Genomic DNA, 25,884 nt, shown 5'->3' with positions numbered 1-25,884 from the left:
ACTGTGACTTCTCTTAGAAGACAGTTTAAGGAAAGGCAAGCATACATTTATAGCTTTTGTAGACTTAGAGAAAGCTTTTGACAATGTTGACTGGAATACACTCTTCAAAATTCTGTAAGTAGCAGGGATAATATACAGGGAGCAAAAGGCTATTTAAAACTTGTATAGAAACCAGAGAGCAGTTATAAGAATCGAGAATCATGAAATGGAAGCACTGCTCGAAAAGGGAGTCAGACAGAGCTGTAGCCTATCCATGATGTTATTCAATCTGTACACTGACCAAGCAATAAAGGAAAGAAAAGGAAAATTTGGAATACAAATTAAAGTTCAGTTTGGAGAAATAAAATCTTTTAAGTTTAAGTCAGGAAAGGATATGGAAGAGCAATTTAATGGAATGAACAGTGTCTTGAAAGGAGGACATAAGATGAACATCAATAAAAGTGATACAAGGATTTGTTAATTGGACATCAAAATAATTAATGATGGCAGAAGAAGAGAGGTTATAAAATGTAAACTCACAATGGCAAGTGTTTCTGAAGAAGAGGAATTTGTTAACATCCAATATACAGAGATTTCAGTGTTAGGAAATATTTTCTGAAGGTATTTATTTTGAGCGTAGCCATGTATGGAAGTGAAACAAGGATGATAAACAGCTTAAACAGAAGAGAATGGAAGCTTTTGAATTGTGGTGTTACAGAAGAATGCTGAAGACACTAAATAGAATTGAAGAGACAACAAATTTGTGACACAGCTAGACTAAAGGAAAGGATTGGTTGACAGGACATTCTGAGACATCAAGGGATCACCAATTTAGTATTGGAGGAAAGTGTGTGTGTGTGTGTGGGGGGGGGGGGGAGGGGGGGGGGGAGGGGGGGGGGAGGAGGGTAAAAATCATAGAGGGAGACCAAGAGAGAAACACAGTAAGCACACTCAGAACAATGTAGGTTGCAGTAGTTATTTGGAGATGAAGAGGACTGAACAGGATAGAGTAGTTTGGAGAGCTGCATCAAAGCAATCTTTGGACTGAACACCACAACAACAACATTCATGAAGAACGGAATATAAATTCAAATGTGTATAAAAAGATAAACTTTGTATAGGTAAGTGTAATGAAAGATGTACTTTAGTGAGTGAATGTTGGGCATTGTAATGCCTGTTAGTGCTACAATGTGCATGGCCCCATTGGGTAATGGCAAAATTTTCATGAAAAAGTTTTATGTCTTACTATTCTGCCTATTAGGCAAAAAGAAAGTATTACTGATTTCCGGTGATTTTACACTACTGGCCATTAAAATTGCTACACCTAGAAGAAATCCAGATGATACATGGGTATTCATTGGACAAATATATTATACTAGAATTGACCTGTGATTACATTTTCATGCAATTAGGGTGCATAGATCCTGAGAAATCAGTACCCAAAACAACCACCTCTGGCCGTAATAACAGCCTTGGTACGCCTGGGCATTGAGTCAAAGAGAGCTTGGATGGCGTGTACAGGTACAGCCAATCATGCAGCTTCAACACGATACCACAGTTCATCAAGAGTAGTGACTGGCGTATTGTGACGAGCCAGTTATTTCTGAAAAAATCATTCTTGTGAAACACAACTAACTATTTATTCTAATGAAGTGATGAGTGCTACCAACAGGGGATCGGAAACTGATTTCATATTTCTAGATTTCCAAAAGGCTTTTGATATATCTCCTCACAACTAGCTTGCAATCAAGCTGTGTGCCTATGGAGTATCATCTCAGTTGTGTGACTGGATTCATAATTTCCTGTCAGAAAGACCACAGTTCATAGTAACTGATGAGAAGTCAATGAGTAAAACACAAGTGATATCTGGTGTTCACCAGGGAAGTGTTACAAACTCTCTGCTGTTACTAATCTGTACAAACAATGTAGGAGACAATCTGAGTAGCCATCTTAAATTGTTTTCAGATGATTCTGTCATTTAATATCCAGTAAAGTCATCAGAAGATCAAAACCAATTGCAAAATGATTTAGACAAGATATCTGTCTAGTCCAAAAAGTGGCAGTTAACGCTAAATTATGAAACATGTGATGTCATAACATGAGTACTTAAAGGAATCTGTCAAATTTCAGTTTCATGATGGATAACACAAATCTAAAGGCTGCCAATTCAGCTGAATACCTAGTAATTACAATTATGAACAACTTAAACTGGAATGAAGGCAAACCAAAAACTACATTTTATTGGCAGAACTCTTAGGAGGTACAACATTTCTATTATGCTTGTCTGTCTTCTGCTAGAATACTGCTGCATGATATGGGTTCATTACCAGATAGGGTTGACTGAGGACATAAAAAAAGTTTAAAGAAGGGAACCAACTTTTTTATGTCATGAAATAATTTTTGTATACTGTGAAATAGGGGAAACAATGTCACAGATATGTTATGCAAGCTGGAGTGGCCATCATTAAAACACAGGATTTTTTATGCAATTAGAATCATCCATGAAATTTAAATCTCCATCATTCCTCTCTGAATGCAAAAATATTTTGTTGACACCCACCGAAATAGAGGGAAAGTTTTCGTATGTTCATCCTTTTGACAGGGGGTCTTTGGGATGATGGTCGCTTTCTATTGTGAGAAAATAAAATGCCTACAGCCATTCTTATGATTTTATTTATTTTGTTGCAACCAGTTTCGGCACTTCAGTGCACAATTTTCAGGCTGTAGTTGATGTGGAAGGGTGTTGACATGATCCCTATATATATCACATCAGTGGCCAGCGTAACTGGAAACACAACTTAGAGTGCTGACACCTAAGTTTTCAGATAAGCTGCGTTTCCAGTTATGCTCGCTGCTGATGCAATATATATATAGGGGTTGTGTCAACCCCCTTCCGCATCAATTACAGCCTGAAGATGGCACACTGAGGTGCTGAAACTGGTTGCAACAAAATAAATAAATTCATAAGAATGGGTGTAGGCATTTTATTTTCTCACAGTACATAGGGATAAGTGATAATTGTAATAAAATAAAAGGAATCAGTGCTTGCACAGAAAGATTTAAGTATTTGTTTTTCCCACTTGGTAGAGAGTGGAACGGTTGAGAAATATGTGAAAGTGGTCTGATGAAATCTCTGCCGGGCACTTAAGGGTGAATTGCAGAGTAATCATGTTGATGTAGATGTAGGTATAGACATGCCTAGAATGTGGTAGTTCAGGAATCCAGTCATGATGGAAATATATTAAACCTAATGGCAACAAATAGACCTGACCCATTATAAAACAGGTGTCCATTACCATGAGGCATTTGTAGCAAGAATGAATTATAAAGTATGAAAGACAGCTAAAAGAAGTAGGAAGATTTATATCTTAATAAGTTAATGAGCCACTCGTGCACATCTCAAAGGGCAACTCGAAACATGTACCTTTGGGTGAAAAGTAGAATAGCTCATGATGGAAGTGATTCTTACTACTATTGTATACATTCTCCTATCACTAGTTATTCCAATCCCATCACTATAAAGCATATAATCTAAAAACAAGAGTCCACTGTGGTATTTCATTATTATATATATCATATGTTGTACAACTACTGCTCACTGTTTTGCACTGATATAATGAAAGATACACTGCCATTAAAATGGGAGTAAATACAAATGATAATCAGTACATCTACATCTACATCTACATTGATACTCCGCAAGCCACCCAACGGTGCGTGGCGGAGGGCACTTTACGTGCCACTGTCATTACCTCCCTTTCCTGTTCCAGTCCTGTATGGTTCGCGGGAAGAACGACTGTCTGAAAGCCTCCGTGCATGCTCTAATCTCTCTAATTTTACATTCGTGATCTCCTCGGGAGGTATAAGTAGGGGGAAGCAATATATTCGATACCTCATCCAGAAACGCACCCTCTCGAAACCTGGCGAGCAAGCTACACCGCGATGCAGAGTGCCTCTCTTGCAGAGTCTGCCACTTGAGTTTATTAAACATCTCCGTAACGCTATCACGGTTACCAAATAACCCTGTGACGAAACGCGCCGCTCTTCTTTGGATCTTCTCTATCTCCTCCGTCAGACCGATCTGGTACGGATCCCACACTGATGAGCAATACTCAAGTATAGGTCGAACGAGTGTTTTGTAAGCCACCTCCTTTGTTGCTGGACTACATTTTCTAAGGACTCTCCCAATGAATCTCAACCTGGTACCCGCCTTACCAACAATTAATTTTATATGATCATTCCACTTCAAATCGCTCCGCACGCATACTCCCAGATATTTTACAGAAGTAACTGCTACCATTGTTTGTTCCACTATCATATAATCATACAATAAAGGATCCTTCTTTCTATGTATTCGCAATACATTACATTTGTCTATGTTAAGGGTCAGTTGCCACTCCCTGCACCAAGTGCCTATCCGCTGCAGATCTTCCTGCATTTCGCTACAATTTTCTAATGCTGCAACTTCTCTGTATACTACAGCATCATCCGCGAAAAGCCGCATGGAACTTCTGACACTATCTACTAAGTCATTTATATATATTGTGAAAAGCAATGGTCCCATAACACTCCCCTGTGGCACGCCAGAGGTTACTTTAACGTCTGTAGACGTCTCTCCATTGATAACAACATGCTGTGTTCTGTTTGCTAAAAACTCTTCAATCCAGCCACACAGCTGGTCTGATATTCCGTAGGCTCTTACTTTGTTTATCAGGCGACAGTGCGGAACTGTATTGAACGCCTTCCGGAAGTCAAGAAAAATAGCATCTACCTGGGAGCCTGTATCTAATATTTTCTGGTTCTCATGAACAAATAAAGCGAGTTGGGTCTCACACGATTGCTGTTTCCGGAATCCATGTTGATTCCTACATAGTAGATTCTGGGTTTCCAGAAATGACATGATACGCGAGCAAAAAACATGTTCTAAAATTCTACAACAGATCGACGTCAGAGATATAGGTCTATAGTTTTGCGCACCTGCTCGACGAGCCTTCTTGAAGACTGGGACTACCTGTGCTCTTTTCCAATCATTTGGAACCCTCCGTTCCTCTAGAGACTTGCGGTACACGGCTGTTAGAAGGGGGGCAAGTTCTTTCGCGTACTCTGTGTAGAATCGAATTGGTATCCCATCAGGTCCAGTGGACTTTCCTCTATTGAGTGATTCCAGTTGCTTTTCTATTCCTTGAACACTTATTTCGATGTCAGCCATTTTTTCGTTTGTGCGAGGATTTAGAGAAGGAACTGCAGTGCGGTCTTCCTCTGTGAAACAGCTTTGGAAAAAGGTGTTTAGTATTTCAGCTTTACGCGTATTATCCTCTGTTTCAACGCCATCATCATCCCGTAGTGTCTGGATATGCTGTTTCGAGCCACTTACTGATTTAACATAAGACCAGAACTTCCTAGGATTTTCTGTCAAGTCGGTACATAGAATTTTACTTTCAAATTCAATGAACGCTTCACGCATAGCCCTCCTTACGCTAACTTTGATATCGTTTAGCTTCTGTTTGTCTGAGAGGTTTTGGCTGCGTTTATACTTGGAGCTCTCTTTGCTTTCGCAGTAGTTTCCTAACTTTGTTGTTGTACCACGGTGGGTTTTTCCCGTCCCTCACAGTTTTACTCGGCACGTACCTGTCTAAAACGCATTTTACGATTGCCTTGAACTTTTTCCATAAACACTCAACATTGTCAGTGTCGGAACAGAAATTTTCGTTTTGATCTGTTAGGTAGTCTGAAATCTGCCTTCTATTACTCTTGCTAAACAGATAAACCTTCCTCCCTTTTTTTATATTCCTATTAACTTCCATATTCAGGGATGCTACAACGGCCTTATGATCACTGATTCCCTGTTCTGTACATACAGAGTCGAAAAGTTCGGGTCTGTTTGTTATCAGTAGGTCCAAGATGTTATCTCCACGAGTCGGTTCTCTGTTTAATTGCTCGAGGTAATTTTCGGATAGTGCACTCAGTATAATGTCACTCGATGCTCTGTCCCTACCACCCGTCCTAAACATCTGAGTGTCCCAGTCTATATCTGGTAAATTGAAATCTCCACCTAAGACTATAACATGCTGAGAAAATTTATGTGAAATGTATTCCAAATTTTCTCTCAGTTGTTCTGCCACTAATGCTGCTGAGTCGGGAGGTCGGTAAAAGGAGCCAATTATTAACCTAGTTCGGTTGTTTAGTGTAACCTCCACCCATAATAATTCACAGGAACTATCCACTTCTACTTCACTACAGGATAAACTACTACTAACAGCGACGAACACTCCACCACCGGTTGCATGCAATCTATCCTTTCTAAACACCGTCTGTACCTTTGTAAAAATTTCGGCAGAATTTATCTCTGGCTTAAGCCAGCTTTCAGTACCTATAACGATTTCAGCTTCGGTGCTTTCTATCAGCGCTTGAAGTTGCGGTACTTTACCAATGCAGCTTCGACAATTGACAATTACAATACCAATTGCTGCTTGGTCCCCGCATGTCCTGACTTTTCCCCGCACCCGTTGAGGCTGTTGCCCTTTCTGTACTTGCCCAAGGCCATCTAACCTAAAAAACCGCCCAGCCCACGCCACACAACCCCTGCTACCCGTGTAGCCGCTTGTTGCGTGTAGTGGACTCCTGACCTATCCAGCGGAACCCGAAACCCCACCAGCCTATTGCGCAAGTCGAGGAATCTGCAGACCACACGGTCGCAGAACCGTCTCAGCCTCTGATTCAGACCCTCCACTCGGCTCTGTACCAAAGGTCCGCAGTCAGTCCTGTCGACAATGCTGCAGATGGTGAGCTCTGCTTTCATCCCGCTAGCGAGACTGGCAGTCTTCACCAAATCAGGTAGCCGCCGGAAGCCAGAGAGGATTTCCTCCGATCCATAGCGACACACATCATTGGTGCTGACATGAGTGACCACCTGCAGATGGGTGCACCCTGTACCCTTCATGGCATCTGGAAGGACCCTTTCCACATCTGGAATGATCCCCCCCGGTATGCACACGGAGTGCACATTGGTTTTCTTCCCCTCTCTTGCTGCCATTTCCCTAAGGGGCCCCATTACGCGCCTGACGTTGGAGCTCCCAACTACCAGTAAGCCCACCCTCTGCAACTGCCCGGATTTTGCAGACTGAGGGGCAACCTCTGGAACAGGACAAGCAGCCATGTCAGGCCGAAGATCAGTATCAGCCTGAGACAGAGCCTGAAACCGGTTCGTCAGACAAACTGGAGAGGCTTTCCGTTCAGCCCTCCGGAATGTCTTTCGCCCCCTGCCACACCTTGAAACGACCTCCCACTCTACCACAGGTGAGGGGTCAGCCTCAATGCGGCAGTATCCCGGGCAACCACAGTCGTAGTCCGATCAGGGGATGCGTGGGACGAGCTGGCCGTCCCCGACAAACCCCCATCCGGACCCCCACAGTGATGCCCATTAGCAACAGCCTCAAGCTGTGTGACCGAAGCCAACACTGCCTGAAGCTGGGAGCGAAGGGATGCCAACTCAGCCTGCATCCGAACACAGCAGTTGCAGTCCCTATCCATGCTAAAAACTGTTTTGCAAAAAACGTCTGAACAAATCTACAGAGAGCACAAACAAATCGACAAAATTTAAACGGTTATTAAAATACAAGATTGCCTAGTAAATGCAGTAATGCTGCTACTTGCGCACTGCTGACACTGCTCCGCGGCGGAAGGAGACTAAGCGAAATTACACTATTCAGGTACTAAAACGCGATGCTACACTCTCAAATACTATAAAACGCCCGAAATTTATGAATTAAACAATGCAAGTACCAAAAACACGCAAAGAAATTAAGAATTAAACTATGTAACAAACGAGTGATTTAGGAGTATACGACTTGCTGCTCAGCTGCTTATCCAACGGCGGTAGTAATCTCACAGTGTCTTCCATGTGAAAGAACAACCATGAAGTGAGTATTTGCGCACTAAAGGGAAAATTTAGGACTGTAGCCTCCATTATCAGTATTTCATAACTTTGCATATGATAACGTCTCACCATTCACATTCCGAAATTATTTAAATCTTTCCTGTTGTCACCTATGCCATACATCTCTTCTCCATCCCAGTTCCTCCCAAAATCTCAATGAATCTTTTTCCCTCCCTCACTCCTGCTTCAGTTCCCTTCAGTGTCCTGTTGTTTTATTTTCCTGTTGTCTTTTTCTCTACTGTACTGTTTAATTTTTCTTCTTCTCAACTATCTACTTATATATTTGTCGTTTCTTTATTTATTACTGATTTTGCTGTTGATATACCATCGTGTATCTCCTCCATCAATTATTTCACACCTTTTAGCACTATCTTGCATTTTGGCAGTTAAAAGAACTCTTCATTACAGAAGATTGTTATTCAGTTAGATTTTTTCAAGTGCACCAGTTTGGACTAGGTAAGTGGACGCTCCTTTCTATATTTATTTCATTATATCACGCCTATAGATAATATCACTCTGACCTTGCATGTTGGTGAAAATGCTTACACTTTTTCGCACAAATGAAATTATGAAACATACATCAAAGGTAAGAAATATGACTCAAATTATGTTTGAATGTTGGGTTCCAATTGCTTTATCAGATGTAATACTGAGGGAGAGTTATAAATGTATGAAGGGGAAGGTAGTGTAAGTACATTAATCCTGAGAAAGAAACAAGAAAGCAATTTCCATAGAAAATAATGTGTAATACATTGTTGTGCATGTATGAAAGGCACAGAGATAATAGCACAGCAATAGTAAATGAAACTACAAACCAAGAAACCAACAAATGAATTATAAGTGAAATTCTCAACCCAAAAATTATTTTTGCTCTCCATTAATTTTCATATGATTCCTATACTTTTTAATTTTTTTGTTATACTTTTGCCTTATTCGTATCTGTTCAGCAGCCTCTAGCTCATGTGATTTTTTTGTATCTGTAGAACCGTTTGTCCTTCTGTGCTCTAATTTCTATCTGACTGATTTTATTTTTGGTAAACAGTGTAGGTATATGCAGATATATGCTTCTTTGTCCACTGTTTAGCATCATGGTGATTGTTCTGCACATGTCATTTGCAGTTGTCCAATGTTTTTTGCCTGATATCAGCTGATATTTTATGGAATTTTCTTCACTTATAACTGCTGTTGGCAGTGCTTGGTACTTTGCTACAGTCTCTTCCAGGCTTCTTTAACCAGTGCATGACTGTATATTTTCTCATCCACTACAGAGTTCATTGTAATACATAATCTTACTCTGTAATTATGCTGTAACTTTTCACAGTAAAAATGATGTTATAAATGGTGCTAGAGGCTCTGATGATGGTTAGTTACCATTTGTTAATGAAACAGCTGTTTCTAATCTGCATGTATAGGTTGATGGAGTGTCCTCATTTTAAGTAACATTAAATTCAGGAAATTCTTAGTGCACTAACTACTTGAACTCAGTGGATACAGTTGCTTGTTTCAAGGTATACTGATTTGACATCCCAATCTCTGTTCAGCATATTGTTGGAACTGTGATTCTGTATGGTTTCATTCCAATAGAAAAACTTAACTGTAATTCCAGTAAATTCATTAAATTGCAAGATATTTTCACCATAGCCTAAATCTCACCAAATTTTAACTTGGTAGTGAGAGTGCCATACATACACAGTTAACAGGTCTAAAAATAAATTATGTAATATCATATGCATATTCCAACATTTCAACACCTTTGGTTTGTCTTTTCTGTTATATTAAGATAAAATATTTTCTGCTGTATTTAATTGTTCAAGAAATTAAGAAATCAGCAATTGAATCAGTTGCTCAACTAAAACAACTGTTATAATGTTTATTTGGAGTACATTTTCTTCAATAATAGGAAGAAAATAATCTCATATCTGTGATGTAGGATTTAGCTCTCATTCACCAATTTTGCTTATACATGAAGGCTTCATTATCTTCAGTAGTACTTCCTCTGAATGTGATACTCTCCTCAAGATTCTTACAATTGCGTTTTGGTAATAAACTATCGTCATTTCCCCTCTGGTTAAATTTCCTTCTAGGTCAACAGTGAATTCAGTACTACATAAATTAATGGTGCTGTGTATTGACTCATAACTCATAATCAGTTGATGGGACTAAAATCAGTTATTCAAAGATTTAGCAAAATTATTATTGCCCTATTTAAATTTGTTTGTGATACTATACAAACCAATGACCAAAAATTCTATCAAATTGTGAAACAATAAAGAAGACAACCGAATTATGTTGTATGCTGTTGTTGCTCTATAATTCTTCCATTTTTATGACTCATTCTGGAAGAATTGTGTGATTAACTATACCTAGAGGCCACACCACATCTGTTATACTACTACATATGTTACAAATTAGGTCTAAACAATAAATGAATCATCATTATGCATTCATGTGTATTCCTTTGTTACTCAGTCACACCATATACAAAGTAATTCCATTTTAAAGGATAGGTACATCCTCTACAATCAGAGATGTATGTAGTTTAAAGTGTTAAACTGCCTTATTTGGACTTAGAAATCTCTCTCATCATGTTGACTTGCAGGATGGGTGCTCTTTACATACTTTTGCTCGATAATATTGGGTGGTTACAATTAAGGTGTAGGTAGTCACAGAGGTCCAGTGTAGGAGATAGAGAAGATCCAAAGAAGAGCAGCGCGTTTCGTCACAGGGTTATTTGGTAACCGTGATAGCGTTATGGAGATGTTTAACAAACTCAAGTGGCAGACTCTGCAAGAGAGGCGCTCTGCATCGCGGTGTAGCTTGCTCGCCAGGTTTCGAGAGGGTGCGTTTCTGGATGAGGTATTGAATATATTGCTTCCCCCTACTTATACCTCCCGAGGAGATCACGAATGTAAAATTAGAGAGATTAGAGCGCGCACGGAGGCTTTCAGACAGTCGTTCTTCCCGCGAACCATACGTGACTGGAACAGGAAAGGGAGGTAATTACAGTGGCACGTAAAGTGCCCTCTGCCACACATCGTTGGGTGGCTTGCGGAGTATAAATGAAGATGTAGATGTACTGTGTGGTAGCAGAACTTGGTACATACGCTAATATTTTAATGCAAAACCAATCAACGCTGGAAAAAATTAGTTCCAAATTTGGCCACCAGGTGCAAATCTGGCACTGTACACTGTTAGTATGATGGTATGCCATCCACACTGGCATTTGACAATCCATAACATGAGTGAACAGTGTGGCTGTCAAGAAGAGAGACTATATGATGTTAGTGAAACTGTTTTATGTGAACGGCAGCAATTACAGTGTTGCATTGAGAGTGTGTTGCTGACTGAAAGTCCTAAGGAGGGACATAATGTCATTAAATAGTTTAAAGAAGATTATAATGAAATTCGAAATCATGGGTGAGCTTGATATGGCACCTGGAGGAGCAAAGCATGCTATCCCAGTGGAAGTTATTGATGATGTTGCTGTCGCTGTTACTGACCATGCAGCACATGCTCCAGGTAGTAATAGCACTCATGTAGTGTCATGAGAATTGTCTGTCCCATGGTCAACAGTACAGAAAGTCTTGCAGTCTGTTTTACACAAGTACCTGTACAAGATTCAGATGGTCCAGCAACTGAAACCTCATGATCCTCAGCAATGTTCTTAATTTGCTCTTTGGTTTCTGACACACATCATGTTGACATGTGGCCAGGCAATATTCTATGGAGTGATGAGGTACGATTTATATACACGGTGCACTGAATACACAGAACTGCCAAGTCTGGGGTACTGTGAAACCATGCGTTGTGCATGAAGAGCCATTGCAGTCACTGTACGTTACTGTGTGGTATGGATTCACAAGTACCTTTATTCTTGGTCCATTCTTTGTTGAAGAGAACACATGCAGAGCACCTGAGCACCTGTGAGGTGTACTGTGATGTCTGCATGTTATCAAGACTTTCTTGTTCAGCAAGTGATTCCTGCTTTGGAAGTGTGCAACTGTGTGGAAACCACTGTTTTCATGCAATATGGGGTACCAGATCACGTTGCTCACCCAGTGAAAGATCTGCTTAAGGCAACCTTACATGAATGTGCTATTTTCAGAGGTTTTTGAGATGCATGACCTGCAAGATCACCTGATCGGAATCCGTGACACTTTTGGCTCTGGGGAAATCTAAATGAATGCATTTACCCATATTCAGTCTCTACCTCATCTGAAGGTCAGTATACATTAACAAGTTTCTCAGATTCCCCCAGAACTGCAGGGAGCAACTGTTGATCACATCATTTTACAGATGCACCATCTCTTCCTTATCTCTGGTGCTCATAATAACAGTTAATAATAACAGTTAATAATAAAATCAAAATATCTTTTCTGCGTATGTCCCATTCCTTATCCACTATATGGAAACATTTTTATACATCTTTCTTGCATCCACAGTGCCAGATTTGAACATGGTGACTGAAAATGCAGAAATTGAACTAATTTTTTTCCAGTGTAAATTGGTTCTGCATTAAAGCATTAGCATATCTACCAAGTTTCACTGCCGTATGATAATTACAGCCCACACTTGACCTTTGTGAGTAGCTGCACTTTAACTGTAACCATCTGGTGTCATGTGGCATTATCATTTGGGCAATGCATATAGGGTCAAAACAGTGTCTACCCTACAGAAGCATGCAGTACAAATAATATGTTAAGTTGATAACCAAACATTCTCCAGAAAGCTGATCACAGACATAGGGATTCTTACAGTTTCATACCAATACATATTCTTCCTAATGGTATCTGTGATCAGCAAAAAGAGTGAATGTAAGATGAACTGTACAATTCACAACAACAGAACTAGATATAAATATAATTTTGATTTAGACTATGCAACTCTATCTAAGGTTCAGAATGGAGTTTTATATTCTGATGCAAAAATCTCTTAACAAGTTGGCAGGATGCATCAGGCAGGAACTTCAAATTCCTCTTATGTTCAAAAGTGAAGTAAAAGAATACCCTATTACCCACTCTTACAACTTGTCATAATATTTAGAATTTGGCATGTAAATTTCACATAACATCAATGTTGTGTTAAACAGATCTTTACTCTTCCGATATATAGAAAGAGCTGATTGTATTCTGTGTAAAGTTACAAAGATGCTTTATAGAATGTATTAGATAAAAACAGCTGCTGAGTGGCATAAAGTGAGAAGCAGTGGCTTTTTTCAGAATTTGGTTTTCCTCTTAATACACATCAACATATCGGTATATCAAATAACCTAGAAGTAATTCCCATAATTGTCAGTGTAAGATGATTTGCAGTGGTCGTAATTTGTAGTCATTATACTTCACAGAAGTGCTGAGTCTGCATATTAATGTACATCTTCCACATCCCTGAAGGCTCCCCTTCATTATGGAATTTATTGGAAAGTATGGAGAAGGAACCAACCTTCTGTGGAAGGATAGCATTGTCATTTGTATTGTCACTAGGCTCCCTGCTGGCCAGCCAACATTCCAAGAAGGTGATTGGACTTAGTTCATTATGTTGCCAGCAACACAAAGGCCCAAAGTAAGTAAACAGTATTGTGTGAAATGCAGAAATCAATGAACTGGCACCTAAATAATTTGTTATGGTGGTGACTGGAGACTTTGGGAAACAATGCTAGTGTACAGAGCATTTTAGAAGGAAGGAAGAAAGAAAGAAAGAAAGATTAGAGTTTTAATATCCACCATGTTACAAACAAAAAGCAAGAAGAAAATTAATAAGTATACAAGAAGGGAGAGGGAGAGATGTTCTTGGTACAATGTTGGGGGTTGATGGGCAGAGATCATGAACTCAGCAAATCATTATGATATTAACGAAAGCCCTGTCTTATGTGAGAAATGGAAGGGAACAAAAGTTTTTGCATGGACATAGAAAAGGAGATTAAAGTACATTCTACAATAAGTTGTGGACTGGAGGAATCTTTTATCTGAGAGAGGAGGAACCACCTCAGAGCAGACTAGTGTGAATCAACTGACAGATGGGGGAGGAATTGGACATAAGACTTGTTCTCCTTGCTCATACATTATGTAACATGAAGTGACAATTAATTAATGCACAAAAATACCATTACTGCTTAAGCAATACTGTGCATCATCACTCATTTTCAGTCTTACATAGTGAATTCACAGATACATTATGCGTATACTTCTGTTGTTATTTCCATGTATAGTAACAGTAATAATTGTGTTGTACACAACATTAATTTCATGTATACATAACTATATTTGCATCCATTTCCTACAGAATTTGGACACAATACTCTTCTTTTTTCCTCTGATTTATCACAGTATTGAGAAACTTGGTTCTAGAACTGATGTTTTAAATTTTAATTATAAGTAGCTGATCATGTGTACTTTTATAAAACAATCACTGAAAACAAAATGCCAGTTAAAATTATCTCTATTGAAATAACAAATGGAGTATCTTCTAATAGTAAGTACAAAATGAAATATCTTCCAACTACTACTGTTGATATTGCTCTAGAGAAAAGTCACTTTACTGTCTGGTGGACATTTTAGTGTAATATGGAAATAGTTGAGAAATGTATGTCCATCAAGGTTCAACAGTACCTTAAAAAACTTTGCCTATGACTATTATTCTAAAGCCTGTTAGTCTAAAGTATTTAACCTTCTTAGCTTTATATCTCATTTATGTACAGTAATCAGAGAAATTCAGGTGCATCTTTCAGGTATGTGATACACCAACAACATATGTACACACTAATATGTCCACGTTGACTTTCAGTGAAAAATGTTAGTAAATGAGTTATCTGAAAAATATGTAGAACAGATAGTTCAGAACCCCACTCATGTTGAAAATATATTAGATCTAATGACAACAAACAGACCTGACCACTTTGAGGAAGTCCACATTGAAACTGGTATCAGTGACCATGGGGCACATAAAGTTAGTTAGTTAGTTAAAGCAGTATTCAATACCAAAGTACGAAGAGCAAATAAAATAAGCAGAAAGATTTATATTGAGCAAACTAGACAAAGGATCTATAGTGTCTTATCTCAATGAGGAAACTGAAAGTTTTAGCTTAGGACAGGAACATGTGAGGAACTATGGCTCAAGTTTAAAAGAATAGTTGACCATGCACTGGATAGATTTGTACCTAGTGGCACAGACCATGATGAGAGATATTCTCCATGGTATACAGTAACTATAAAGAAACTTCTAAAGAAACGGAGTATACTGCATAATAGGGATAAAGCAAAGCAGATGGCTACAGATAGAGAGATGATGAACGAAACACATTTGGTCATGTAGAGAGCAATGTATGACTACCATAGCAGAATATTGTCGAAATATATTTCACAAAACCCAAAGAAATTCTTGTTGTATGTGAAGGCTGACAGCAGCATCAAAGTTAGTGCCAGTCTCTCATTGACAAGGCAGAAAATGAAATTGAGAGTAACAAAGCAAAAGTGTAGATGCTTAACTCCATTTACAAATGTTCCTTTACAAAGGAAAAACTATAAATATTCCCTCAGTTTAATTCTTGCACCGCTAAAAACATGTGTGAAATAGATATTAGTGTCAGTGGCATTGAGAAATAGCTGAAATCTTTAGAACTGAACAAAGCCCCATGGCCTGATGGAATCCCTATCTGATTCTAAAACCAGTTTTTGACTGAGTCAGGCTCTCTGGTATAATCTAGTGTAGATCCCTTGACCAGTAGCTGAAGAAAGCACAGATCACACATGTCTACAAGAAGGGTAGTGGAATAGATCCACAGAAATATGATCCAGTGTTCTTTACAATGATATGTTGTAGAATCCTAGAAAGTATTCTGGGCTCAAACATAATGAGGTATCTTGAACAGAATGACCTCCTTCATATCAACCAGCAAGGATTCTGAAAACATCAATGAAGCAGAACCCAACTTGCACTTTTCTCACATGACAAACTGAAAGCTTTGGATCAACACAGTCATGTAGATACAGCATTCCTTAGTATCTGGAAAGCATTAGACTCAGTATCACACCAACACTTATTATTGAAAGTACATCATATGTGATATGAAACAAAATGTGCGACTAGTTTGATTGTTTCTCGGTAGGGAGGATGCAGCATGTTATCTTGAATGGAGAGTCATCAACAGATGTAGAAATAACTTTGTGTGTACCCCAGGGAAGCATGTTAATTTTGCTGTTTGTTATTAATAGTAACCCAGAACTTTTCACAGGTGATGCAGTTATCCACAATGAAGTGTAGTATGAACAAAGCTGTACAAATATTCAATCACAACTTGTTAATATTTCAAAGTGGTGCAAAGTTTGGCAACTTGTATAAATATTCAGAAATGTAAAATTGTGCACTTCACAGAAAAAGTATCCTATGAATATAGTACCAGTGAGTCATAGTTGGAATCTGTAAACTCATACAAATATCTGGTGCAACACACAATATGGATATGAAATGGAACAATCACATACATTCTGTTGTGGGTAAAGCAGGTGGCAGACTTTGGTGTATCAGTAGCATACTTGGAAAATGAAATCAGTCTACAAAGAAGATTGCTTAAAAATCACTAGTGTGACCCATCCTAGAAATACTGATGAAGTGTGTGGACCATTACGAAATAGGACTAGCAGGGGGTATTGAACGTATACAGAGAAGGGTAGAGTGAATGGTCATAGGTTTGTTTGATAAATGGGAGAGTGTCACAGAGATGATGAAAGAACTAAACTGACAGACTCTTGAAGTTAGATGATAACTGTCCTGAGAAAATGTACTAACAAAGTTACAAGTACTGGTTTTAAATGATGACTCTAGGAACATACTAAAACTCCCTACATATTGCTCCTATAGGGATAAAGAGGACAAGATTACATTAATCACAGTATGCACAGAGGCATCATCATTTCTGTACTCCACATATGAATGGAATGTGGAAAAGCCCTAATAACTTGCACAGTGGGATGCACCATCTACCATGCACTTCACAGTGGTTTGCAGTATAGCTATAAATGCAGTTGGGGAATGTAGTAACATTTAGAGAACTATCTCTGGTGTAGTCACACACTCAGATATCTTTCCTATGTTCATTCCACATTTTTGTGTTGTCTTTCCTTGGACCATAGTTTTTCTAGCACATTACATCAAATTCCTTAGATGTATTACAGTTCTCAAGTGTATGAACTACCCACCTGTGAACATATCATTTCAACAGCTTCACTGTATGATTAATTTTTGGTTCTTCAGATCACCCCTGTGGATGATGTCCCTTGTACAGCTTTATAAATATTAATACACTTTCTTCTTCTTTTCTTAAAGGTTTAGGCATTTGTGTCTGTTCCATTTTCACTTTTCATTGTGGCTCACAGAATATAATTCACCTGTGGGATTAAATATCAAATCATTCAAAAGTATTCAGTTGTATAACACTTCAGCATACTGTTAGCTACTTTTGGCCCACATGTATATCCCAAATTATTTATGGTTTCCCATGTCTCAGTAATGCTTCTAGCAATTACTAACTTCTCACTTGGTTTTCCTATTCTCCATCTATATTAACTGCTCGCAGTTTCTCCATTACTGTATCCAATGTTTCTCAACACTACCAAATCTGTATCAGTCTCCATTCCTAACTCCTGGACAACCATGACTTTTATGTCAATATTGACCTACATTTGTGTGATTTTTTGCAAAGGCCATCAAAATATTCTCTTAAATAAATATTCAGAATTTGTGTACAGGTGTGCTGAGGACAAATTTCCCACTTTCTAAGTATCCATTGAGGCAGAAACTTCTTTTAGAATACAACTGATTAAAGCAACACTGTTGTGTTCATCTCCTGTGAAGATATTGAACCATCCATGGTTGAAAGCCTGTTGGAAGCACTGTACTAGTCACACATGCACATGCATTCTGTTGTAAAGAATAGATTTTAAGAATAAACACATACCGCACATAAAGTGATAACTGCATACACTGTTTACAATGGGATCCACACATTCCATTAATTAGTACTGATCAGGTTATCAAACAATAAACTGCATGAGTCCTTCAGTATTAATGTGACAGAAAAAAATTTCTTTCTTTTCTTTTCCATTGGTCACTGACCCTGTAGACTAAGTGCTGCATCAGCAATAAGTATATATGTGCTGTGTGTCCTTCCAGACATGTCTGAAAGAACAGACACCAATTTCATCCAACAGTGATTATGAATTAAGACATAAAGAAATTACAGAGTTTATGAGTGGGCATTGATTTAAATCAATGAGGAAAGTTGAAAATTTGTGCCAGACCACGATTCGAACCTGGGGCTCCTGCTTACTAGGCAGATGCTCTGACCACTAAGCCATCTGAGCACAGTGGTCATTGAAACTGCATAATAGCTGCTGGATCAAAATGGTGTCTGTTCTTTCAGACATGTCTGGAAGGATAGACAGCACACACACACACACACACACACACACACACACACACACACACACACACACACACAATGATCTCTTCCATGCAGATGCACACCAGGCTCCAATTATTAGAAGAATCAGCAAAATGCCATGAGTAATGAGGATAATGTGCAAGGGCACTACATAATAAGAGTTTGGATAAGTTGGGAATGTGCACCTGACAGGAGGTGTGCTAGTGAAGTCCATACGGTTGCAATGACCACTGTTTCTGGACAGCTCAGTGGTCAGAGCATTTGCCTAGTGCACAGGGAACTCGGATTCGAATCCGGGTCTTGCACAAATTTTCAACTATTCCCTATGATTTCCACCAATGCCTGCTCGCAACCAACATCTGTAATTCCTTCATGTCTCAACAATAAGTTTCCACTGCTTTCTGCATGTTGTTTTCTCCAAATTGACTACATTCAAAGCTTCCACATCTTTTTTTATATTGTCTGCCCATCTGTTTCTTGGCCTACCCAGGAGTCTTTTTGTTGTAATGTGGGAATGAAAGCTTGTTTATAAGTCATGTCTCTGGCATATGGATTATGTGACTTGTCCATTGGAGTTGTTTGCTCTTTTGATATTGTAAAACATCGGCTAGTTCATGATCTCATAAATTTCATTATTCTTTCTTGCTCTCCAATTATCTCCATCTCTTATGGGGTCCCAGATTTCTCATCACATTTCCTTCAAATGCTAGAAACTTTTGTATCTCCCTTTTAATTAGTGTTCAGTTTACTGAATTGTAGAGGACAATGGAACATATAACAGCACTGTAGATCTTCATTTTTACAGCATGTGACATGGCTTCAGTCTTTAATGTATCTTTGAGGGCATACAGACATCCGGAGCCGGCAGAAATTCTTTGATTTACATCAGGGGTCTCCAAACATTTCCACAAAATCCTAAGGGCTGAGGTCTAGCTACAGTCTGTCTTAAGTCTTCTTAAGGGGGGCCGGAGGTGCCTATGCTGCCCATGTTAAAATCACTAAGTTTGAAGAACATTTATGAATAAACTACCAAATAGAAAAATTTGAATTCTTTTTTTACATATAGAGTGGTTTAGTATTGCAGTTATGACAGAGGGATTTTGGAGTATCTTTTCTAGTTTCCTTCCAATTATTTTTTTTATTAATGACCCAAATTTTTTTTACAAATAATTGCTTTATAATTAAACTGAAATGAAACTACTGAACATATTGCCAAATGGCTGTGCTACAATGTAAGTTTGACCACTAGGAGTGCTGTATAAAAATTTCATCTCTCTAGCTTGAGTGGATTTTGAGAAAATGTTCCTTATATTCGAAAAATTATAATTTACGGGAAATGGCTATCAAAGTTTCTCAATACATTCCTGCACTATAGAATGGATTATCAGGGTCTTCTTCTTCATTCTCCAAAAGCTTCCTCTTCTGTCTTCTTTTCTGGCCTGTTGTTCCATCATACGTCATATGCCTTTCTCTTCTTTCTGCTCCTCTTATCCTTTCTCTGTCAATATTTCTTAGTGCTCATACAGTGTTCACCCCAGCTGTAAATCCTAATGCCTTCAGAACTTCACACTGTTCCTTTGGTTGTAGGCTTCTATTGCGTCATAAATGCCAAAGTGCAGTGTTTTTATACATACAAACACCCTTTTAGGAATCACTTTCCAAATCAAATTGCTTACGCTCTCATTAGGATTCTGCGTCTTTCCGTGTAGACATTTGTGTAACAATTCTGGCTGTGCTAAGCCATGAAAAATTGGTTTTATTGTTTTATTGTACATACTGCATATTACCCGCTTTACACAAGAAGTATAATACTACCAACAACAGGCGCAACACTGAACTAATTTGAAACGGTAAACAGCAAAGAGACGATGTTCCGCGCTCTTATTCATTGTAGTATCGCAACTTGGTATTAGTGTTAATTTTCTTTTCCCTACATTCTTCCTCTTCTTATATATGGTTACTAAAATGCGGCATCGTAACCAGAACAAAAGTGTACGACAATATTAAATGGAGCAAGATGTTTGAAATTCTGAGGAAAATAGGAGTAAGCTGTAAGGAAATACGGGTAATATTTGTCACAGAAAACAATGTAGCCAACCCTTGCACACTCGCTGTATGCATAACATTAGGTGCTGTATGCGTAACAGGCTGAGAAAATTCCAAGCAGTTCGCCAGGAAGTCACAAGAGGGTGTTAGATGCATTCAGCGGCCGCCCATTTCCTCTGCAGGCGTGGGGGAAAATGGTAATAACTCCACTTCTAGGGCGAGTAGAACAATAATTCAAAGTTTAAATTAAAGAGGAATGTTCCAATTAATTTTCAGTAGCAAAAAAAGAAAAAAATGTAATTTTTTGGATTTGACCACCTCTGGCTCCCTTTAAGTCTGTGTTCGTTAGTACTGCTCAGAACTCCTCGGTACAGTTCAGAAGTGTTTTTGAAGCTTACCACTGCTGCCAATATTTACAAACTGACGCTGAATGACCCCGCAGTAGTTGTTACAAAGTGAACTGCTTATTGTTTGACCTCAAGCTGCGGCCTTAATTTCATTTCATAAATGCTTTTACAAATAAATACCACTTGTGAAGGACATTGTAATGCACTTTTATGAAAATCTGCTTACTTCTGTTATTCATTACCATCACAGCAAGTGATCACAACATAGCATGAGATGCATATGGTATCAGCACTGTGGGTATCTTCCCACTGCAAGATTTCTCGCCACTTGGTGGTAATAGCAGTTACCTCTTCATTCCCTGAGGTCACAGCTGGCAAGGCTCCAGAAGACTTGTACAGACTCAAGTTCATCATACCAACATGCTGTAGTGTTAAATTAAGCATAAATTTTTGCTTCTGATGATATCTGTGGCACACGTAGTCGGGTGGACTCCACTCTGCAATGTCTGTCATCTCTTACGGGCAAGTGTCCAAGTCATTTCATTGTTGTGGTGATAGCTGATGTGCATACTGCACTTTACATATTGTTATGATTACTTCCAACAGTGCTAAACATATAGAAGTGATGCCTCCTGGAGTGTAGAGAAGTGCAGTAGTAGGCTACAGCACCATCTTGTGGTTAGTGGCAACATGTGCACTCTGAAAACAAAATATAGTGAGACTAATGTGTTTTGTGACTGCAGTTTCTTAGTGAAGATACTGTGTGCTTAATTTGATTTAATTAAAATTGCCTTAAAGATAAATCAAGTGCAATGTGGAGAAAATGACTTGTATTATGAAGCATTACACTGACCTAACTGTCAGAAAACTCTGAAGCGATTTTTTGCAATCCAAATAACAACAAAATGTTCTTGAATGAAGTAATCATCCTCTGGCTGTTAAAAACAGTGAGTGGGCATGGTAGTTACCATTCTATACAGTTTTAATTAAATATACGAATGACCTTAATTTGAAGTTATTAGTAGAAAACCAGTTACTGCCTGATTTGTACACCCATATTTAATCCTTCTGATAAAAAGTTGTTTTGTTTCGGTCTCAATTCAATGAAAAATGTTTCACAAATTTTAATACATGTAAAATATTCAGTCAGGACTCAGAGACTCCGCTTCCAGTAGACTTCTCTATTGAAATTTTCCTTCTTTACAGCCAGCAGCATAATATGTGTCTGATAACGACATGATTGTTATAGTTGATACACCAAATAGCTGCTTATAATAAGTAATCTTTATTTATGAGGTCTGTTTTGGTACTCATACCTGTTCTCACCAAAATTGTAATTGCAGGTACTTGAAAATTGTGACTAAGCCAAAACAGACTGTCGTAAATAAAGATTACTTCATTATAAGCAGCTATGTGGTGTATCAACTATATCAATCTCTATTGAAACTTTGAGTGCTTCAAAAATAAATTATGAGTCTCATTTTTTAGATTTTGATTCATTTGAAATCACTATCAAAATTTTCAAAATTCTTTTAATGCCGATATAGAAACTTGTACCCCAGAACTTTAAACAGAAAGGGTTGAATTGCAGTGTAGTGACTTTTATAAGGATAAATATTTAAATTCATGATTGTATGAATTTTATACTGTTTGACCAGTTGCATAAGTTTGTACAAGGATTTTTTCCTACTTTCAGCACTACTTATATTTGTGAAAAAACATTCTATGAAAAAAATTACAGATCAAAACATCATAATTGCTCCTAAAAACAACTGAGTGCTGTACATATTTTGTATGATTTATTTTCGTTGTAAATTTTTCACTGTAAAGTGTTACTTCACTTAATAAGCTCGATTCATTCCTGAATCTTACTCGAATCCATACAGAATAGGTAAATGCATTCAGTTCTGAAAAATTGTTACTCAAACAGATTTAGAATGGAGGTTCATAATTTCTTATTTGTAGTACGGGCATCTTTAATGAATTCGTTTTCCTTAATGGTGGCAAATTAAAATCATAATTCATAAGCAGATACTGTAAGGGGAAGTGTTACCATGCACCATCAAAGAAAAGACCTTGGAACATCATTACAGAGAATTTGCAGCATCATTGTGGAAGCCCGGGCAGTGGTGCAGGTGGCAACTGTGGCGCTAGATATATTGTGATCAGTGCAGCTGATTGAATACAGAATTGTTGGAGCTTTTGCTTTACAGAACAGTAGTTTATAGAGAATGTGTGATTTACTGTTCATTTTTAGTTGTCAAATAGACCGTAGTTTGGAGACCCCCATTTACATATATGGGTATTTGATTATTACAACTGTAGCAACGTTCCAGGTATTTCAACTGATTAACAGACTTGAACTTGTTTCTGTCAACTGTGAAGTGCTCTTATGCATATTTAGTTGTTTATACATATGCATTACAGAGTATGCAAGTAGACAGGAAAATCTTACTGGAACAAATTCATCGTAATTAAATTAAACAGGCAGATAATATAAATTTGATGCAAGAATCTTAACAAAATGAAATGCATGACTGTGACTAAGAGATGCATGTATGAACATAATGTCAAAAAATAGAAATTTCTACTTGTAACTCTGACATCCCAGGGACTTTGGTGTATCTATAGTATGATGTTAGGCTTTAATATCACTTATGCTTTCTTGAATTATAATATAGAATAATACACAAGCTGATTTAAAAAGATAACTTCACTGTCACCAGTTATGATGCAACTATTATTAAAAAGACCAAGCAGAACAAAAATGATAAATTCAGTTGTGCTTGGATGGCTCAGTCAGTAGAGCACTTGCTCTTGAAAGGCAAAGGTCCCTATCTGCCACACAGTTTTAACTTGCCAGGGACTTTCAAACATGATAAATATTCATTCAACAATAATTTTCAAGCTGTAAGACCAAGTATGTCAACTTTATACTTGCTGTTTTCTTTGGATCTGAAGTGTGTTTCTCTTTGACAGCCAATACTTCACTATGAAACATATCCTGTAGATCACATATCAGAATTCCTCTCATTCTGTTATGCCATGTACCCAGAACACAATACATTTCTGTCTCACATCAGCTTGATAAATTAAAATGGATTTTGACAGTCTTCTGTGTAGTTGTGAGAACATTGTATCAGAGCAAAGTGAATTTGAATTTGGACAAATTGTGGTGCCCATATGGTGGGTGCGTCCATAGCAAACAGGAACCATCTCAAAAATTTATACTGCTTACACAGAAAGCAGAAAACAGTGTGTGGTAAGTTACAATGTGGACAAAAGTGTGTGTAATCATGACAGAAGGTCACTGAAGAGAAATGTGATTAAAAATAAGAGAAGGACAACTGCAGAATTGAATGTCACACTCACAAACCCTGTCAGCACCAAAACTACACAAAGGGAGCTTTTTAAATTGGCAGCCGGCCGGTGTGGCCGAGCAGTTCTAGGCACTTCATTCTGGAACTGCAAGACTGCTATGGTGGCAGGTTCAAATCCTGCCTCAGGCATGGATGTGTGTGCTGTCCTTAGGTTAGTTAGGTTTAAGTAGTTCTAAGTTCTTGATGACCTCAGGTGTTAAGTCCCATAGTGCTCAGAGCCATTTGAACCATTTTGAACCATTTTTAAATTGGCAATTGTAGGGCGAACTGGAATTCCATGGGCACACATCAGTGATGCAAATGTCCACAATGGGAAAACATGTTGCTGGAGCAATAAAACCTGGACTGGACATTTGGCTGGATGAGTTTCACTTCACACTGTTCCCAACTTCTGGCTTAGTTTACACCCTAAGAGTGAAATGTAGTGGGATTTCAGAGATGATTTGGGCAGTCATATCATGATTTTCCACAGACCCCATGGTTTCTCCATAAAGTCACATTCGAGACAAGGTTTGTGTGACCATTTTGACAGGTCAAGTACATCCAATGGTAGAATGTTTGTTCCCTAATGGCGATACTATGTTCCAAGATCACAGAGCCCCTGTTCACATAGCTGTGATTTTGTGAGCATGGGGATGAACTGTCACGTCTTCCCTGGCTACCACAGTCACCAAATCTCAATATTTATTGAGCCTTTGTGGTCCATTTTGGAGAGAATTGTGTGTGATCACTATCCACCTCCATCATCATTACATCTGAACTAGTCAGTACTTTGCAGGAAAAATTACATAACAGTCTCCTGAAAACCATACAGGGCCTGTATTTATCCATTCTGAGATGACTGGAAGCTGTTTTGAAAACCAACAGGTTTCCTGTGTTTTTTATGTTTTGATATTTTGATATTTTTGTTCAACCTGTGTAAAGTAAATGCCAGACAATTTTGATAATAGTTCAGTTGTGTCTCGGTACTGCTTGAGAATGAGTTGTTATGCAAAACTGGTAGCAGTAGATAAAGTACAAAAGAAGCTGCTCTGGTGGATTATTATTACTTTGAAATTAATTTGATGACTGTAAATTCCTTGGCATCAACTATATAAGGTATAGATCTACTACCCAACATTGACATATGAAAACTTGTACCAGACCAGGACTCAAACCCAGATTTCCTGCTTAAAGCAAGCAGTTGCATTATCTGTGCACGCTTCCCGGACCAACCCAAGCTTTCATATGTCACACCATCTGCGTCCTTATATATTCCACTAAATTCATCACGTAATGCTTGCAATGTTACTTGAATTGCCACAACAGGGAGGATGAGACAATGAGGAATCAAAAATAGTGTTGTCAATTCCTTGCTGTCTCATTCTCCCAAGATGTACCACATAGAAGCAACACATATACGTCAACATTTTTCATAGATTTCAAGAAATGTAGATGGAAATATCTGTGATACTGGTTCAAGTGCAGATGCTATGAATAGAAAATGTATCTAAACTGGTTCAAATACTTTTGATATGAGAGGGATGTTGTTAAAATGTTCTTTGTTAAATTTTCGCTTTCAGCAAGCATAACGGCAGGTAACATAAAGCAATTTCAACAGAAGCTGGCACAGAATGGGGTACTGTTCCAGAGCTCAATGTTAGAGAAAATGCTGATTAACAAGGATAATGTTAATGACATCATTCGGGAAGATTTGTATAAGCGGAAGATGTATTCCTAATTTGGGCAATAAAGATAAAAATAAGTGTAAGTGTCTTTGAC

At 38.2% G+C, this 25,884-nt stretch overlaps 1 protein-coding gene and 1 non-coding gene across 2 annotated transcripts in view; one reads left to right on the top strand and one right to left on the bottom strand.

Annotated features, from left to right (window-relative positions):
- The window catches only part of LOC126470159 (potassium voltage-gated channel subfamily H member 2), a 670,689-nt gene that overhangs the window by 585,854 nt on the left and 58,951 nt on the right, over nucleotides 1-25,884 (top strand). The gene's annotated exons all lie outside the window — the stretch shown is intronic.
- Trnat-agu (transfer RNA threonine (anticodon AGU)) lies at nucleotides 18,199-18,271 on the bottom strand. Its single transcript has one exon. It is a non-coding gene; the product is annotated as a tRNA-Thr (tRNA).

This window comes from Schistocerca serialis, chromosome 3 (genome assembly GCF_023864345.2).
Source record: "Schistocerca serialis cubense isolate TAMUIC-IGC-003099 chromosome 3, iqSchSeri2.2, whole genome shotgun sequence".
NCBI lineage: Eukaryota > Metazoa > Arthropoda > Insecta > Orthoptera > Acrididae > Schistocerca > Schistocerca serialis.
Note: the sequence above shows the minus strand (reverse complement) of the source record. Positions and strands in the feature narration are given on the sequence as shown.